This window comes from Sphaerodactylus townsendi, linkage group LG09 (assembly GCF_021028975.2).
Source record: "Sphaerodactylus townsendi isolate TG3544 linkage group LG09, MPM_Stown_v2.3, whole genome shotgun sequence".
Taxonomy (NCBI): Eukaryota; Metazoa; Chordata; class Lepidosauria; order Squamata; family Sphaerodactylidae; genus Sphaerodactylus; species Sphaerodactylus townsendi.
Genome location: NC_059433.1, coordinates 86190515 through 86209865, shown reverse-complemented (window position 1 = coordinate 86209865; position 19351 = coordinate 86190515).

Here is a 19351-nt window from a genome sequence, read left to right as displayed (position 1 = left end):
TAAATGAAAAAGTGATATAAATCATTTAAATGCTTGCACGTTGCACTCACACAAGGACCTAACATGTTTCGACCAAAATAAGTCTTCATCAGAGGTCAAACTCTCACACAAACATAAAATCTTATCAACATCACTGAAAATCTCTTATTTCAGCAAGGATAGTTGTATACAAATCCTGTGGATAATAAGAATGAAAATATAAAAAATTAAAGGCAACAAATAAATCCAAAATAAAATTTATATTTAAAATGTGAATGGGGATAAGTGGATACTTACTGAAATATATTAGACCTTCCAATAAAGGTCTTCAATAGTTTTATATACACTGATGAAGGGGGATCTATACCCCCAGATCACCATTCTATAAACCAAATGAAAATTTTATAATATATACAAACATATTCTAAATGCCTAATCAAAAATATAACTCAAAATATATACGAAGATAAATGGTAGCATATAATCTAAAAGGGCTAAGTGCATCAGGTTTATTTAGGAGCCTGGCCCATGCAGCAAACTGATTGGCAAACCAAAGAAAGACCGTCAGTCCTATAAGGTAGACATAATAAATGCCTGAGTCTTACTGACTGCCCAAGACTTTAAGAAATTCATCATGAATCTGGCCTCCTACACTGCATGGCTGGTGGGCAGCAGACATGACGGTGTGTCACAAATTGTGCAGGCTTGATGTAGCTCCTCTGAATGTTTATTTGGTTATGGTGTGATCTGGGTTCAGTTAATCCTGCCCGTCCTTTGTGAGGCAGGGAAGTCTGCATTCCTTTCCCCCCTGCAGCATAAATGATCTGTGACGCATCCTTTTTTAAAGGAGTTTTTTTGGCCCTGCTCCCAATCCTGCAAGTGCAAGATCACAAGCTCGTTTTTTCAGCCTTGCTAGAAAAAAATGTCTATTTTAACATGCCTCTTCAACAGCAGCCAATTTAGCCTGCAGCCAGATTTCTGCTCTGTTGTTTCATTCTGAAACACACCCTCTTTTAGTCAAAGCAATCCTTCTAAAACAGTCTGTGTATGTTCCGGTGCTGAAAGCTTTTTTCTCGCCCCCCTCCCCACCCCCACCCCCCGGTCCATTTCTAAAGTTATCAATTTTTAAATCTCAGTTTTGGTACTGTGTTTGAATTTATAAATGTTTTTTTCTGGGGAAAAACTATGGAAGGTTTTTTAAATGATTTGATCACAAGCTACCTGGAGTTCTTGTCTGGATGGGAACATCATTAATTTTTGAAATAAATATGTGGTGGTGTTAGCCAAGGATATTTCCACTGAACTCAACAAAATATGGAATTGACTGCCATCTACTCTATGAAGCTGTGAAACAGCCTATAACTCTGAAGCTCGTCCCCAGTATAACTACCCCGTTTAGGACATCAGAAGATAAGGCGCATAGCAGCATAATGCACAAACTTAGAGCATGCAATCAAGAATGAGGGTGCTGGGAATTCTGGCACCATGGACAGATATTCTCTGCCATTCCATTAAAAGGATAGGTCAGTGTTGTCCCAATTTCTATACTAGCTCTTCGAACATAAGTCCTTTAAAGTATCAATAGCAACAGTTAAGTGTAGCTGATGCCAATGTGGGGAAAGGAATGGTAAAGAAGCCATGCTAGAAGCCATAGACTTCATGTATAATCAAGGATGGTAGTCATCAGTCTATCTTACCTGGACAAGGCAGAAAAGACTTCTGAAGAAGCTGCAACAAAACAAGTTCTGTTCTGGATACTGTTGTTGATCCTGAACCTTTTCTATGTTTAACAGAATACAAAGGACTTTGCTTTGATCTTGGACTTTATGATTATGACTGTATGTATCAACAGAATGCACAAGACCTTGATTTTGATTTCCAAATGTGTATATTTATGCTTGTGAAATACTTTATTACCAGGTCTGAGTGTGATGTTTGTTATTTCCATGTAATTTCATAAGGGAAGGGAATAAGGCATCTGTGTTAATGTCCCTTCGAGGGTAGAGCGGCCTATCAAATCGAATTAATAATAATAATAATAATAATAATAATAACAACAACAACAACAATAATAATAATAAAGTAGTAGTAGTAGTAGTAGTAGTAGTAGTAGTAGTAGTAGTAGTAGTAGTAGTAGTAATGAAGGCCAACAACCAGCTAAAGATCTGGCAGCTATGAAATCTACAATAATAAATAAATAAATAAATAAGAATAAGAATAAGAATACTACGCCGATACATTACAACTTCCTAGGCTTCTGGGTGAGGCTTGAATTGTAATGGCCAACAGCCAGCTAAAGAACTGGCAGCTGTGAAATCTACAACAACAACAACGATGACGTTGATGATGATGATAATGTTCTTTCAGTCACAAATGTGCTAGCACATTCCAAGTGTGTTAAGCTTTAAATGAGATCTGTTGCAGCGACCCATTACTGATTCTATGTTTCTCTTTGCTCTTTCTAGGAATGATCTGAGGCCAAACTGCTGCTCTTCCTCTCTGCAGTGCTACTGGGGAGGGGGACACAACACTGTCAAATTTTCACCCCTAGCACTGAAGTGTTTTGATATTCCCACCACAGCTGCTGTCTTTTCAGAGGGAAGGGCGGCTCAGCACTGGATGTCCATTGGTGGGTTTGGGCTGCTCCTCTCCTAGTTCTGCAAGCAGCTCCAGCTATAACGTTCCCTTCTGCAATGCTGCTGGAGAACATTGAAGGGAAGAACAAGGCAGACAAAACTATGGTCCCTTCTGCAGGCAGACCTGAATGATTTGCCCTCTGGTCTTTTCAATATGGCACATGAAGCTGGCTTATATGAATAAGGAGACTGCTTGCCTTAAGAAAAATACAAACAGCTGTGTGACTGCTAACCCTTTCTGTAGTAGATTTGGGGAGTAACATTCAGTTATCATTTATCAATTATGAAATGTATAATTTTTTTGGTATTGCCTGGAGGTTTTCTGGCTTACACATCAGAATATTTTGGTCCATCACATGCTGCCTAGATGTGTTTAAACAGAACCACACCTAAAAATTTTTTTGCAATGCTTCAACTTCACTTTTAAGCTATGCATCTCATAATGGTGAGAATAGCCTCTTTAAGGGTGTAAGGGCTGTTTTTTTAAAGGTCATTTTGAAGAAAATCCAGTTGAAGTTAGGGCTAACAGCTCAATCTTACTCATCAAGAGTACCCAATGTAGTTGAGCCTGCAGGCACTTTTGGAGCTTTGGGAAATGGTAATGGGGGGCACCACAAACTGGCTATTTTAGAGGGCAGGCCATTACAAAATATTAAGACGTCAGCTATGACTTGATTAAGAGGTCAGCTATGACACAATAAAATATTGGGCAGTTCCAAGTCATGTGTCATCTTATGGCAATTACAGAAGAAGAGGAGGAGGAGGAGGAGGAGGAGGAATTTGGACTTATACTTCACCTTTCTCTCCTGTAAGCCACTCAATGTGGCTTATAAGCTCCTTTCCCTTCCTGTCCCCACAACAGACACCTTGTGAGGTAGGTGGAGCTGAGAGAGTTCCAAAGAACTGTGACTAGCCCAAGGTCACCCAGCAGGAATGTAGGAGTGCAGAAACACATCTGGTTCACCAGATAAGCCTCTACCGCTCAGGCAGAGGAGTGGAGAATCAAACCCGGTTCTCCAGATTAAAATCCACCTGCTCTTAATCACTACACCCACACAAAAAAGCTGACTTCTAACCCTAGCCTAATTTTTCATGAGTCTGGACAAGTTCCACTTGCAAGGAAAAGGAGAGATTGCTCCCTGTACTGTAAAAAGGAGAAGTTACCAAAGAGCTCAGAAACATAAAAAATTTGCATCAGACTTTAATTAAAGGGTTGATTTTTAAACACCATTTCATAGTGTGCTTTTAGACTGTTATTTAAAGCTGTTCCAGGATCAGTGTTATGCTCCAGCTATTTAAAACAAAACTCTGGATTTTAATTTATAATACTTAATAGACTATGTTTTCATTATGTAAGCCAACTCAGGCAGTTCCTGGTTAATAAATAAATAATAAATAAGCCAAGAATATACAATTGTTATGTACCTGTGACTTATGCCCGGTTTGAGTTCAATGCTTTGCTAGTTAATCAGTTGGCAGTGTGTGATCTGTATCTCCGTATTTCTGTTTTCCTTTTCATCCAGGAAACTCCAGATCATTCAAGACCCTTTAGATGTATTCCCAAAAGTCCAAAAGCCAGCAGGCACCAGAAGTACATAGCCTATGCTTGCCAGGTTGATATTTCTTCCTCATAAGAAGTTGTAAAAGTTTAGAATGGTGGAATGACAAATCTGCCCTGGGTCTCATATATGACTTCTGAAACGGTTGAAGCCCTCACACAATTACTTCGCAACCTGACCTGTTTGCCTCTAGCAGCTCCTCGCCTGAATTAAAAGCAAAAACAAACAAACAAAAGAATAAAATATATCAGTTTTTGATTTTGATCTACCAGACCATGGCCACACAGCCCGGAAAACCCACAACAACCAGTTGAATCTGGCCGTGAAAGCCTTCGACAATACAAAATATATCAGTGTTTGAGAGAATGCCGGTCTTAAATTATTCCTTCTAGAGTCATGGGAAGTGTTTTGCCTTGAGAGAGAGAGAGACTGTAGAACTGTTTCATGCAAATTATTTTTTCACATGAAACTAAATCAGGAAAGTCATTCTGTACCATTTTTACCAGTTCAGAAATAAATAATAGCTGAAATCCGCCACGAATGTTTATTTAAATACACAAGAGAGACTCAATTTTGCGTCAAAAGCTGAAGACAAACAGAGCTGGAACATGGATTCCTTTTCAGACCATTCGCTTGACCCTCTGAATTAAACAACAGATAAGAACCATTCCAGGACAGAATGCTCTTTTGACAATCTTTGGCCAAGATTTTTGTAGGATAAACAATCCTTAGTGAAGAACAGACTAAGAGAGCATGAAATGGGTGTCTAATTTCTCAAGACATAGGAAGGTAGCCTAGCATTCTTACATTATTACACTGTTAACTGCTTATTAAAAACATTCTTAAACACAATGGAAAATTCTCCAACGTCAATTAAAAGGGTGCAGATAAATCTTCAGAAGAGTGGGATGGTTTTATAGGGATATAATAAACAGAGTGGCTAAGAAAAAAACTTGTTCTTCTCATTTTAAACTTAACTCTTTACCTTCAATGAGATTTTGATCCTCTCTTATGATCTCTGTCCATTGTCATGTTCCACCTGCATAGATTCAAACATCTGTAAAAATTGGCAGATTTTCCCGATTTTGCCACTCAGGCTTTGAATGTGTATTTCTTATAATAGAATCTGCAAACTGAATGAGGCATTTCTTGACTATTGTCAGTCAGTTTTATTGTATATGGCTATAGGTCTTTATAATTTCTCACTCCAGAATACATCAATCTAATTTAAATACAAATTAAATTAAATGCTTAAAATTGGCTTAAAAATACGATAACAAATAATACCTTATTACAGTAAATGTAAAAATTTCAAATTTCAGAATCATCCAGAACTCACTACAAACATTATATGTTTAAGCCTTGCTTAATTTCAGCATATTTAGCCCTTATCTTTTTAGCAGCTACATGAAAACATGCAACATTGTAGATAAAGGGTCTGTATCAGAGACGAGTTTAACCAGTTTTTCTACATCCATAAGAGTCCTACTGTCTAATAGCCATTTGTTGAAAAATTAACCCTTGGCTTAATATATAATGGACAGAAGAAAATATATTACATCCTTGGGCACATACTTTCCACATATATAATAACGCAGCATTTGTGGATAATGACCAGCTAAATAAGTTGTCAGCAAGGTCTGAAACAATACTGAAGTAAAAGTGATTCTTAATTTGGAAAAGGTAATATTTATCAAATAAAAGGCTTTACTATGGTATTTTTTGTCATGCAAAATCACAATGAAAACTTTGGGAAATGGTTAATTTATCCTTGGCAGTGACACCGTGGCTTGGAAGAGCTGGGTCGGTGCGAGAGAGTCGCCTAAATAGAGAGCCAGTCTGCCACCAGGAGCCGGTCTGCTGCTGCGACGCCCATCTAAGCTGCCACCTTCCCTCCCCAAGCCCTAGGGGGAGGGGTTCGGGCAGAGGTGGGATCCAACCAATTCTCACCACTTCTCTAGAAGTGGTTACTAATTTTTTCTGAGTGCCAAGAAGGGGTTACTAAACTAACCTCCCTGCCCAATAGGGACTGGAGGTGCATTTGTGGGGCGGCGCCACTGTTTGAATCCCACCACCATCGGAACCTGTTATTAAAATTTTTGGATTCCACCACTGGGTTCGGGGGCACTGCCAGCCTGCTGCTGCTGTGGTGCCCACCCGAGCCACTCCTGCCCCCAAGCTGCAGGGGGCAGGGCGCCCAGAACAGGTGTTGTCCCCGGGTACCATTCCCCCCGATATGCCTCTGTTCATGATAGACAACTTGTACAAAGAGAGCTTTCAAGAACCTGTCATGTCTCTATTCAAATCCCCAGTCCACCATGGGAAGTTACCGAGTGACGCACTTTCTGCCAGACCAACATCACAGGGTTGTTGTTCAGATAAAATTGGGAATAGAACACAGTGCAGCTTTGGGATCCAGGACCCTGGCTAGTATTTGGATGGGAGACCTCCAGAGCATAGCAACACAACAATAATGATAACAACCCAGTACATGAACTGGGAACTCTAACTCCTCTTCCATATGAACAGCCACTAAAACACATAAGTGTTCCATCATCACACATGCAAAGGATGGAGAAGGGAAGCATCCTTTTACTACTTTGTTAGATCATGGGAAATATTACCTCCCCCCTCTTCTGTTCATAATATTAATAAAGATTTGCTACTATATTATTATTAATTCTGTTGCCAAGCATGATAGGGATGAGAAGAAGCTGAGACCAAGTCTCAAAAATAAATGGAGTAGGGCAGTGATGGCAAACCTTTTTGAGACCGAGTGCCCAAACTGCAACCCAAAACCCACTTATTTATCGCAAAGTGCCAACACGGGAATTTAACCTGAATACTGAGGTTTAGTTTTGGAAAAACAGTTGGCTCCGAGGCGTGCATTACTCGGGAGTAAGCTTGGTGGTAGTTGTTGGCTTTGCTTTGAAGCAACTGTGCAACTCTTCCAACGGGTGAATCATGACCCTAGGAGGGTTTGCTCAGAAGAAAGCCCATTGCCAGCAACTGAGCTTACTCCCAGGTAAAGGATCGTGTTTTAGTTCTTTGCATGAAAATCAGTGGGGTTTAACAGCGCTTAACAGGGTTACCTATGCTGCTTCCCCAAAACTAGGTCTTAGGTTTAATGCTAATAATCGAGCCCAGCGGCCCAGGCCAGCCTAGAGGTGGGGGGGTGGCCGATTTCCCCCCCACATGATGCCTCTGTGCGTGCCCTGTGCGTGCCATAGGTTCGCCATCACTGGAGTAGGGGGAGAGAGACAAGAAAAAAAATTAGCTAGAGGAAAAGAGAAATTAAGGAACACAGAGAGAAATGTTTTACCTTGCTGCAGCACACCACTATTTTGCTTTAGTCTCGCAGAAAGATGCATCTAGCTGATAATCAGCATGCCTTTGATTGTACTCAAACTTTTTTGCATCTCTAGTGCCTGCATCAAAAGTAAAATAATTGGAAAGTCATTTAGCTGGCTTTAGGACCCTAGAACTGACTTGGGCCCCCAAATTATGTCCTCCCAAGGCCCCCCCTCCCGCCCCCGGCAGCCTGCATATCAATGGCCTCATGCCATTTCCAGCCCAATTGTGTTTATATCTGACTGGACTGGTCAGTTCACCTGCTCAGGACCCACACAGCCATCCCGACTCATAATCATAAATAATATTAAATTCCACTGCTATTCAACTCTATTGCATATCATCTCCAAAATGCAGTTAAATATCCAAATTAAACATCCTAAGGTACCAGTGCTTTCTGCACAGATTGTTTGCCCTGTGTGCAACGCTGTTGGGAATTGGGTTATTTTCTTCCTTGCCCATGGCATAATGGTTCATTTATGCACACGCCCTGGGATTTCTTTGGCTTTCCCCTGATCTTTCCCAAACTTGCTGTGCTCCAAAGTTATGGGAAAGATCTCAAGAAAACCTCTATGCCCTGCTTATATGGGAGCAACTGGCTGGCCACTGTGAGAAAGAGAATGCTGGACTAGATGGCTGATTGGTCAGAGTGAGCAGTGCTTTTATTTTATTCTTAAACAGGGTGCATTCAGATAGAATGGTCTGCCAATATTAAGCATGGTGATATGTAGCAAGTCCAATATCCACAAGCCAACCAGATCAGTGGTGGGATCCAAAAATTTTAGTAACAGGTTCCCATGGTGGTGGGATTCAAACTGTGGCGTAGCGCCAATGGGGCTGGGCGAGGCACGATGGGGGTGTGGCTGGGCATTCAGGGGCGGCGCATTCAGGGGCGGGGCTGTGGCAAGGACGCAGCTGCTGCACCAGTCCTTGGGTGGGAAACGAATGCACGCAGGCTCAGGCTACCACGCACGCCCGTGCACCTCCTGCTAGACTGCTTCAAGTTCTGCGTGCTACTGCTCAGAGGAGGGGTGTAACTAAGGCAAAAATCACATGGCAAAATCACCAATTAGTAACCCCCTCTCGGCACACACAAATAATTAGTAACCTACTCTCAGGAACCTGTGAGAACCTGCTGGATCCCACCTCTGAACCAGACTATGACAATTACTGTGAAGATGGCTAGACCAAAAGGAACACTTGATGGAACAGGCAGCACATTCAACGTTAGTGCCTTAGCAGCCCCTTCATTGTAGCCGATTCTCCCTCTTCCTGGAGGAAGTACCCTTTTAAAGTTACCTTTGGGTTCTCTTTTGCTGAAAACTCTGCCCAACCAATGCCATGTGCAATGCAGTTTTTTTTATGGATAACTCCCTTAGCCCTTGCTGCAAACAGTCTGTTCTTCCAGCTCAAAGGTTTCCATGACCCACAAATGGTTCTTGTGCCTGAGATTGTATCTGGGAAATACTAGCTAGACCGGCACACTGTGTTTCCCACATCTTAACGCCTAGAAAAGAGTTGGGGAACTTCCTTTTGAAGTTGCTAGGAGATCACAGGTCCTACATGTGACCTGTTGTTTTGCCAACTGTTTCATGATTCCTTGAATTTTAATCATTTATGCTAAGACCAGAGGCTCTTGCAGTGTTAAAATCCGCTGGCTCAGTTCAGAGGGAAGTGAGAGTTCATGCAAGGTTTGTGGAAAATGCAAAATGTGGCACGATGCCATGGTTCTCTAGAAGCAGAGCTTTTGCATATTTCACTGGGACTGTTATACTCTGAAAGTGATGCTGCAGATACCACCCCAGAACTATCTCTCCCATATTTAGCAAATCCTAGGAAATGCGCAGAAACCCTCAAAAGGTTCCAGGAATTCAGCTCATACACACTAAAGGGCAATGCAGGGCACTGAGGCTCTGTTGTTTGCTGCACAGACTCCTGGCACGGAATGTGCCGCCGCTGACCTTTCTCCACATCACTCGGGATCTTCCCTAATAATATAGTTCTGGCTCTTGCATCGGGAGCTGACCTTTTCTTTAGGCTTTTGTTTAAGTTAAGGATGTTTTCTTAGTGAACAGCTTGACAAAGCCTCTTCAGTGGCTTTTTGATGGCTGTTGGATACTTGGCTCTTACATACATTTGACCTGAACGCCCATGACGCTCCCTTACGCTGAATCAGATCCATGATCCAGATTATTACTGTTTACTGAGATTGGCAGCAGCTCTCCGGGGTCTCAAGTAGAGGTCTTTTGCATCACCTGCTATCTGGTCCTTTCAACTGGAGATGCTGGGGAGGACTGAATCTGATACTTTCTGCATGGCAAGCAGATGTCCTACCACTGAGCCATAGCCCCTCCCATGTACTAGCTAATGAGGAGGCTGAGACTGGTGTTGTGCCTTCATATGTGACAAGGAAGGCACAATTTGGTCATTATTAGTGTAGCCAGGTATAGACCAGTGGTTCCCAACCTGGGGTACACATGCCCCCACGGGTAGGTGCCAGAGCGTTTGGAGGGTATGCAACCCCCTCTCCCCGTAATGGGTTTGTTGCACTCGACACTGATTATGCACACGACACCTGTCTAGGGGTGGACATACCTGTCATGTAGATTTTGCTCATCTTCACATGTCTTTTTGACAGGTTCTGACAATTTACAGTACATAAAGTCCATGTGTTTGAATGAGTAGTCAAATGGTTTTCATTCAGTCATCATAATGCCTCTTCATTGTCCCTGCTCTAATTCATGGAAAATATGTATATATTTATTTATTTAAAACAGTTCTATGCCGCCATTCCACCCAAATAAGGTCTCCAAAGCATCAACTGGCAAACACTAACATATTTCAGCATTAAAATTTTAAAAATAAAGTACACAGTTGATTCATTGTATATGATTCAGTAAAAACATATAAACTTCTAATAGCAGTGGCGTAGGAGGTTAAGAGCTTGTGTATCTAATCTGGAGGAACTGGGTTTGATTCTCTGCTCTGCCGCCTGAGCTGTGGAGGCTTATCTGGGGAATTCAGATTAGCCTGTACACCAGTGGCAGGATCCAAAAAATTTAGCAACAGGTTCCCATGGTGGTGGGATTCAAACAGTGGTGTAGTGCCAATGGGGCTGGGCGGGGCACGACGGGGGCGTGGCTGGGCATTCCGGGGGCAGGGCATTAATAGTTTCTGTTACTGTAAAAAACTCTTACTGTAAAAAAAAAGTTCCTAATTTCCAGCTGGTATCTTTCTGTCCATAATTTAAACTCATTATAGCAAGTCCCATTGTCTACTGCCAACAGAAACAACTACTTCTCCTCTAACGGACTGCCTGTCAAATACTTAATACTTTCAAATACTTAATTTTGTTTCTAGAAATCAAAAGAAGGATACTTTCCTTAAACAAGGAACTTTACCATATTTGTAAAACATGTTTTTAAAACAGCCCAACAGGGAGAATTATCCCGTTTTCTACCTTCGCTAACCAGCCACATAGGAAACAACAGGACTTTATGATTTTTGGACCTAATGGAATTTCTAACGGAAAAGCAGACCCAATTAGTAACCCCCTCTCGGCACACACAAATAATTAGTAACCCGCTCTCGGGAACCTGTGAGAACCTGCTGGATCCCACCTCTGCTGTACACTCCAACACACGTCAGCTGGGTGACCTTGGGCTAGTCACAGCTCTTCTGAACTCTCTCAGCCCCACCCACCTCACAGGGTGTTTGTTGTGAGGGGGGAAGGGCAAGGAGATTATAAGCCCCTTTGAGTCTCCTGCGGGAGAGAAAGGGGGGATATAAATCCAAACTCTTCTTCTTATTCTAATATCAAAACCAAGGAAGGCCAATTAGTTATTGGGGATAAGCCAAACAGAGCAAAGAAGTATTGATCTAGTGACAGAGGACGATAATAATTTTAACCCTTTCCCATCTTATACCTCATTCCCATTGAAATAGTCCTAGTGAAATTGCATAACACTGCGGAAAGGGCCAGAAGTTGAATGTTTAAAAATCTCTTCCCCTTCCACCCTGACTTTCACTAATTTTAAACTGCTGCCCCAGCACCTGCAACTACTTTTTAAAAACTCATTTAAAACTCACTAAACTACATGTAACATTTTATTTCTTTATGTCAAGGAAGGACTCCATGCCAGACAACATCAATCTATAAAAGCAGAATCCCTAAACAAACAAACAAACATAAAAATCAAACAAAACCTTCTTAGCACACACTTCCTGGAAAACCTACAAAGTAAAATTGTGTTTTCCTATTTCAATTTTGCAGATCTGAACTATGCAAACTGAGCTTCCCTGCCCCTGAACCCCAAAGATACCTGTGGCTTCAAGTACCTTGTATCATGAGGCTATGTGTTAAGGTGTGAAGATCCCACCTTGGGCCCAGACTGACAGCGGCTGCCAAGAAGAGGGAGAGGAGACAGCATGGGCCAGTTGACTTAGAACCAGGCCACTTTCAGGCTATCTAGGATTGCCACCTCTATGGAAAATCCCTGAGGATTTGGAGGTAAACCCTGGGAAGGGTGAATGGGGAGGGAGCTTACTGGGGATGATGCCAGAGAGTCTACTCCCTGAAGCTGCCACTTCTTCCAAGGGAACTGATCCCTGTAATCTGTAGATCACCTGTCATTTCAGGAGAACTCCATGCCCCATCTGCAGGTTGGAAACCTTCCATTACTCAGCTGATTGGCAGGTCAATGTCAGGACTCTCTTGAGGCTGCACATCTAGTCAGCAGCACGGGAAAAGGCAGCCAGCACTAACCCAGGACAAGGACCTCTTACAGGGATGGTTCTCCCTCTTACGCAGTGGGGAGTGAGGAGGGACATGTGGAACCAGCAATGCTGCCTTCATAACCTGGAAGAGCAAAGGTTGATGAAGCGGCAGTGCTAGTTTGGGGGGGAGAGGGACCCCAGCATAGTGTAATGCCATGGAGCCCACCCTCTGTGGGTGAGGACATGGGGGATGATGCTGCCTGCAGAACTATGTCACTACTGGTAAAACTCAGAAGTGATATGTAGGGCGTTTCCCCACTTACCTTTGCTGCCCTTTGCTGCGCGCTACTCTCAGCGTGCGTCATCTCTGGCGCATGCCTGGGCGTCCCCACGTGGGGTCATCAAAAGGCGCCGTTTTGAGGAGCGCCAGGGATGCCGTGCGCTGAGGGGGCGCAAGAGCGGCAGCGTCGGGGCGGCTGTGTTGTCGCCGCCCCTGTAGTGGGGAGTGCCAGGGGACCCCGCGCTACTTGAGGAGAGTAGCTCGCGGCTTAAGGTAAGTGGGGAAAGGGCCATAGTTCCCCATGACCCCACTGGGGGCTTGGCAGAACCATGGGGGAGTGAATGACCTGGCCAGTACACTTGTGACTGCAAGGGAGGGTGGGGTCACTAGACCCTCCCCCCTCACAAATTCACATAACACTAAAGATAATAAAGATCCCTTCAGATCCCTGAATAGGAGCTAATGTAACTTATCCAATATTGAAATCAAATATTCTGGATTTTTTCAATGAATATTCAACACCAGCATATGCAGAGGCAGACGCTGAGGAAAATTTTTGATAACTAGATCCATCACTAGATTCCACAACTGCAGTTCTCAATTGATTCCTGTTAGTCAAAAGCAGAAGGAAATTTCGTTTCAGGGCAAGTGTGATTGATCTGAGGTCTTGCATGGCCAAAGAAGGTGCTATTAAAAGAACTGCTACCTGAACATTGAAAATGATATTGATCCGATAATTACTATCTCATCCCTTTCAGGGGGGAAAACAACATCAAAAGGCAGGCTGTGATGCATGAAGGTGGTTACATAAAACTAATTTTAGGTTGAGCCCAAATAGAACGAGACACAAGTATTGTTGGACAACCTGTTTTGATGAAAAACACAGCTTGGAGACACAGCATGTTACATAAAGTAAAAATCAACAATACTGTTCCTCAAAGTTGATGAAACCTTGATGCCTCGCTGATATATCTGAGAGTGGCAAACTATTATTTCTATCTCCACCTAGTCCCTGTTTGTCTCCTCTTGACCCAGCCAGCTTTCCTACTCAATCTCTCCTGTTTTTCCTTTCTACTACAGCTCCCATTGCACATACTTTTTGGCCATGCAGGCTCCATGATTCCTGATGTGGTAAAGAGTTACCCAGGATAACGCAATTAAGAACACATTAAATGATGAAGGAGAGGCCACCTGCCTCCTGATGATGTGGAAAACTGAAGCTGATGAGCTATTGCTAAAATAGCTGCTTGAGTCGTTGCAGTCAGGGCTTTCAGGACCAAATTGTATTATCTGTAATAAATCAGTTCTTTCACAAGCAGCTGGGATCTAGGGTTGCCAGGTCCACAACCCCCCGGCCAGCAACAGGGGTTGGGGAAGGGGCAGAGTTGGAATGGGTAGGTTAGGAAAGTCCTGGAGATTTGGGGGTTGAGACTGGGGAGGAAGGGACTTCAGTGGGAAACAATATCATAGAGGCCACCCTCCAAAGCACAGGTGTCAAACTCGTGGCCCTCCAGATGTTATGGACTACAGTTCCCATCATCCCCTGCCATGCTGGCAGGGGATGATGGGAACTGTAGTCCATAACATCTGGAGGGCCGCGAGTTTGACACCTATGCTCCAAAGCATCTATTTTCTGCAAGGGAACGGATCTCTGGAATCTGGAGATGAGGTATGATTCCAGGGGATCCCAGGTCCCACCTGGAGACTGGCATCCTTATTGGGATCAGTTCTTTGTTAAACCTGAAAGATCTTCCCAACTTCTCATTATAACTTCCATCACAGCCTTTTTGGTGGTCAAAGGGGACGCCCTACTCTTTTTTTCACTGGTGAGCTGGTTGGGTGCAACCTTCTGTCTGTCCATCTGTTCCACCAAGGAGGTCAAAACGCCTACCAAAAACCCCCATTAATATCACTGTATATTCTAAGAAAATTTGCAGATAATATTTTTAATAACTCATAATTATCTGATATGTGACTACTCTTGAAGAACAATTGACATGTGGGCAAAAACTATCCAAATGACACTTCTGTCACAAGAACATAGTGAGGTAGCAGCTGGCTCTCCGCCTTCTCCTGGACTGAGGAAAACACAAGAGATCTGAGTTCTGTTTTTCTGCAGAGGCTGACCGGCCCTTGCCAGCAAATCAAAATGGCTGGCACAGTTGCATCCCAGGACTGGCCAGTTTTGCATTCAATTTAGCATTTATAATTCATGACTTATGATCTAGAGCTGTTTATTGGCAAGAAATAAATAGATATGTGGCAACTGGGGAGTTTTATTCATGTCTCTTTCTCTCCATTTGAAACACTAACATTTTACTTTGCTTGAAGTTTCGGCTTTCTAACCGTGTTCATTCCATGTCCACCTGCCAGTATTTGGTGGGGTTTTTTTTCCCATCTTCAAAAAGTATTTTCCCAAATCATTAACAGTTTATTATCCTTCTTAAAATAAATAAAACATATTCCAGCTTTAAATGCATAGCTGCCCATTATAACTGTCACAAGACTCCTTTTTGGCTCTACTACAACAGACTATCACTATTGACCCCTCCGGAATTTACCAACTATCCCATTTAATGCCTTGGCAAATACTCTGCTTACAAGGCAAATCTCTGCTGTTGTTAGTCAGGTAGAGATTGCAGAGAAACAGTAGCTTCTGTCCACTGCTGCAAAAATAAAAAAGGAGTGTTGCGCTACCTCCTAGACTGATCTATTTTTATTATAGCATAAGTTTCATGGAAAAGAGCACGGTGGCATGCATATACAATGCCTGGATCAGACAAAGTGGTTTCTAGCCCCACTCCCCCTCCAAACTTCTGTTTGTTAGTCTTTAAGGTATCACAAGAATTTTGTTCGTTTATTTATATAAAAAGAAAGGGACCTTTGCAGCTGATTCTAGGTTTGGGTGAAAATGGTGTCACAAAATGGGTGTTAGCTATGACTATGAGCATTATTTAATATAGGACTGGAGCTGTGGTTGAGCCTGCCACCACTTCTAGCAGCTTGGATATGCTTATAGAGACTGACTAGATGAGGGGTCCCCAATACTGTTGACATGAAAGCACATGGCAAGATAGGGGGTCCAGGGCCACACCAGTCCCATCTTTATTAGTGTCAGACATTTCACACTAAAATGGATGCCTAATCTTAATTCTGGACTTCGATACTAGTGGAGGGTTCCTCTGCTTGCCACATTCCTCTCCCCCTCACTCCCTGATCCAGTATGCATGCAGCAAATAACACCTTTCCCGAAGCCTCTGCCATTTCAATCTGGATACCAAAAAGTTGCAGTGGAAAAACCACACCTGTCCTCCTTCTTACAAAGGGTATGCAATTGCTACTCAGCCTTAACACAATTAGCCTCCCTGATTTCTTTCTTCCCTAGCTGATTTAATCATAATTTTTCCTGTCCTACTACCGGAAAACAGTCAAACCTTATTATGAACTGGAATGCCCTGAGTTGTAAATTCATCAACTCTGCCTAAAACTTAATCAAGAACTAGACTCTCCCTGGCTCTGACTCATTCAAGCCATGTTCCACTGTACTGCTCTTTCCAAGAATGGCACTCTGCTTTGTCCAGGAAGACTGGCTCTCTTTAGCTAAAGAGTCAATTTTTTTTTACATCTAATAATCCCAAACAAGGGCTCTTTGCCCTTTGGTCCCTGAACTGCCTTTAATTTGGTTCCACTGTGCCCAACATCGCCCTTCTCCCATTACACCCAACGTGGGCATTGGATCGTGTCTTCTCAGACCTTTCTTCTGAAACGGATAAAAACTACAACCCAACTCATGTCTAATTTCACATGTGACCCAATGCTCACCTTTAATCTCCTGAGCATGGGCAGAGAAAGGAGGGGCTTCATCATTCCCTCGCTTCCATGCTGCATGCTTTCATTAGCAGAAAAAGGCTGTGGGGGCCTATTTGTCTTACTGCTGGTTCGATATGTCCTCGGCCAATGGTGGCGAACTTATGGCACTCCAGATGTTCATGGACTACAATTCCCATCAGCCCCTGCTAGCATGGCTGATGAGAATTGTAGTTCATGAACATCTGGAGTGCCTTAGGTTCGCCACCACGGTCCTAGGCAGATGCATGGAACAACAGTAAGATGAACATACTGCATCAACAGCCCTTTTCTGCTAGCAAAAGCACACAATGTGGAAGGGAAGGGGTGATAAAGCTCCAGTCTCTGCAATTGTTTGGGAGATTATTTGTGTGTCCCACCCTCTCTATTTTAAAGGTGAGAATTGAGTCACACATTAAATGCAATAGCATCATAACATAACAGCATGATAACAGCACAACAGCAAAATAACAGATTATAACATCATAAACATAATAATATAACATCAAACAATGAAAATAACAGTAGATATAACCTCATGACTAATAATGTGAGTAAACTTCAGATGGCGACTTTCTATTCTATTCTATAATCAATTTATAGAACACAACCTAGGACTAAACATCTGTACAATTCACTGCACTGTCAGCATAGTAAACTAAAGCCAATAACTAATCTAAACAGCATGTCATCACTCCTATATCTAACGCTACCTACAAAATTGCCAACAGCATAACAATTTCACTACCTAAATTACTAAACTACCTAAAGCAGCCTTAATACTATAATCCTAACGAGAGGGGAAAACATCCCATTATACCTAGTACAGTGGTGGCGAACCTTTGGCACTCCAGATGTTATGGACTACAATTCCCATCAGCCCCTGCCAGCATGGCCAATTGGCCATGCTGGCAGGGGCTGATGGGAATTGTAGTCCATAACATCTGGAGTGCCAAAGGTTCGCCACCACGGACCTAGTAGCTAACCAGAGAACAGTGTCCACTCCTCCGCTGTCATGCTTCTGCTGGGCAACGCCCAGCCTCAACTACTGAGTAAAAGTCTATCGAGTGGAAGTGGGGGTCCCAGCTGCTGAGTGGGAGTGAGAGTCTCCTGCACATTGTATGGGGGGCCCTGCCACAAGCCCCCACCATTGTCGGCATGCTTCTGCTGGGTACGCCCAGCCTCGACTGCCAAGTAAGAGTCCCTTATGCGTTGTGGGGGGGGGGTCCTGTCACCGACCTCCACCACTGCTCGGGAACCTCCAGAATTGCTGCAAAAGCACCCCACCTTGGCGTCCTTGTTGCCGGCGGGCTGCCAGCACTGCCCGTAAATCAACAGCACCACTCGGGCCCGCCCCGTCAGTTGTTGTCTGGGGATCTCAGTCGGGTGTTGCTCAGGAGGCCTCTGCTACTGACCCCCTGCATCCAATATGCCCAGGGATCTCAAAAGCACGGCTCAAAAGAACGTTGTTTATCGAGACGCTGCTTGCTGGAACAAAGGCGCAAGCAGACTGCCAATGAACACAAACGCGTAGTAAACTGATCCATTTTTAACTCAGTCTAATTGGAAAAGAAGGTACTAGTAACAGAGTACTAAGACAAAACTCAAAGAAGTGAAAAAACACACACTCCTAACCCCTTCTAGATCCTAAAAAATACTAACCACTGGAGCTCCGAACTATCAGCCTGCTCCGGGTGCCATCTTGGAATATGAGCATTTGGAAGAAATGTCAGAAGACGTGGGTTGGGGTGTCTATCTGAAAAGGGAAGAGAAATATGCAGTGATGCTGCCCCCACCCTTAGGGGGGACTCTCTCTTTTTTTGCCATCAAGTTGCAATCCTGCAAGGTTTTCAAGGCAGGCAAGAGACATTCAGAGGTGATTTGCCATTGCCTGCCTCTACGTTGCAACCTTGGTATTCCTGGGAGGTCTCCCATCCAAACTCTGACTATGGCCAACTCAGCCTAGCTTCTGATGAGATCAGGCTAGAATGGGATATCCAGGTCAGGGAGCGGGTATCTAGTATATAGTCAGTCCCTGCGATGTAAACCAGTTTCCCCCTCTCAACAGCCAGATGTACAGGATCAGAACTGCCTGGGAGGTCCATAATGGCATGGCACAGAGCAATAAATCCACAGTGAAGAGTTTATTTAACATAGAAGGATTGTGCGTGTGTGTGTGGAGCAGGAGAGGAACTAGAGGATACAGTTCAAATGAAAATAAAACAGAGTCTCCAGCAGAGCAAGAGTTGTCAAGAATCTTAACATACGCGTACAACTCCTGTTAAGGAGGAGCTGAGCCAAAGAGGAGCTGGTGGGCATTTGCTGGCTGACAATTTTTCCTCAGTTTCCTGACACTTCTTATTCTTGACAAGATAGTTGAACAGCAGTCAAATACATAAATGCACCAAAAAATATTCAAACATGCTGACTCTGTAAACACAGCCTTTACCAAGACATTCCATAAACCCTCGGCATACAGCCAAAGAGAAAATAGAAGAAAGAAAAGAAAGAGATTTTTTTTTAAAAAAAAGGAAAGAGAAAAAAACAGAAGAAATATTTTAAATGGCTGACATTTTAAAAAGAATTGAACAGCTTATAAAAGAGCGATGGACTCCATTAATAGTTGAATGTTGTAAAATTTCAATAATCCTTGAGCTATCTCCTTTATTTATCATAGACCATGACTAGCAAACTGCAAGGGGAAAAGCATGAATCCCAGTGCTGGAAGATCCTAAGAGCCTCCCTCTCTCTAAACTGGGCAGTGAAGGCTTATATGCCTTTCCAAGCCTCTAAGGTTCTGCTCCTTCCAGGGAAGTCTCAAAAGGATGTCCAGCCTTGGCCTGCTTTGCTTTCCCTTGCTCTGGTGTCTGGCCCAACATATCGGATGGTCCTGCTGTCTTCTTCTGAAATGCTAAACCACTGTTTTAGTTGGTTATTTTGCTAGGAGGATGCTATACCAATGTCGCAGTGGTGGGATCCAAAAT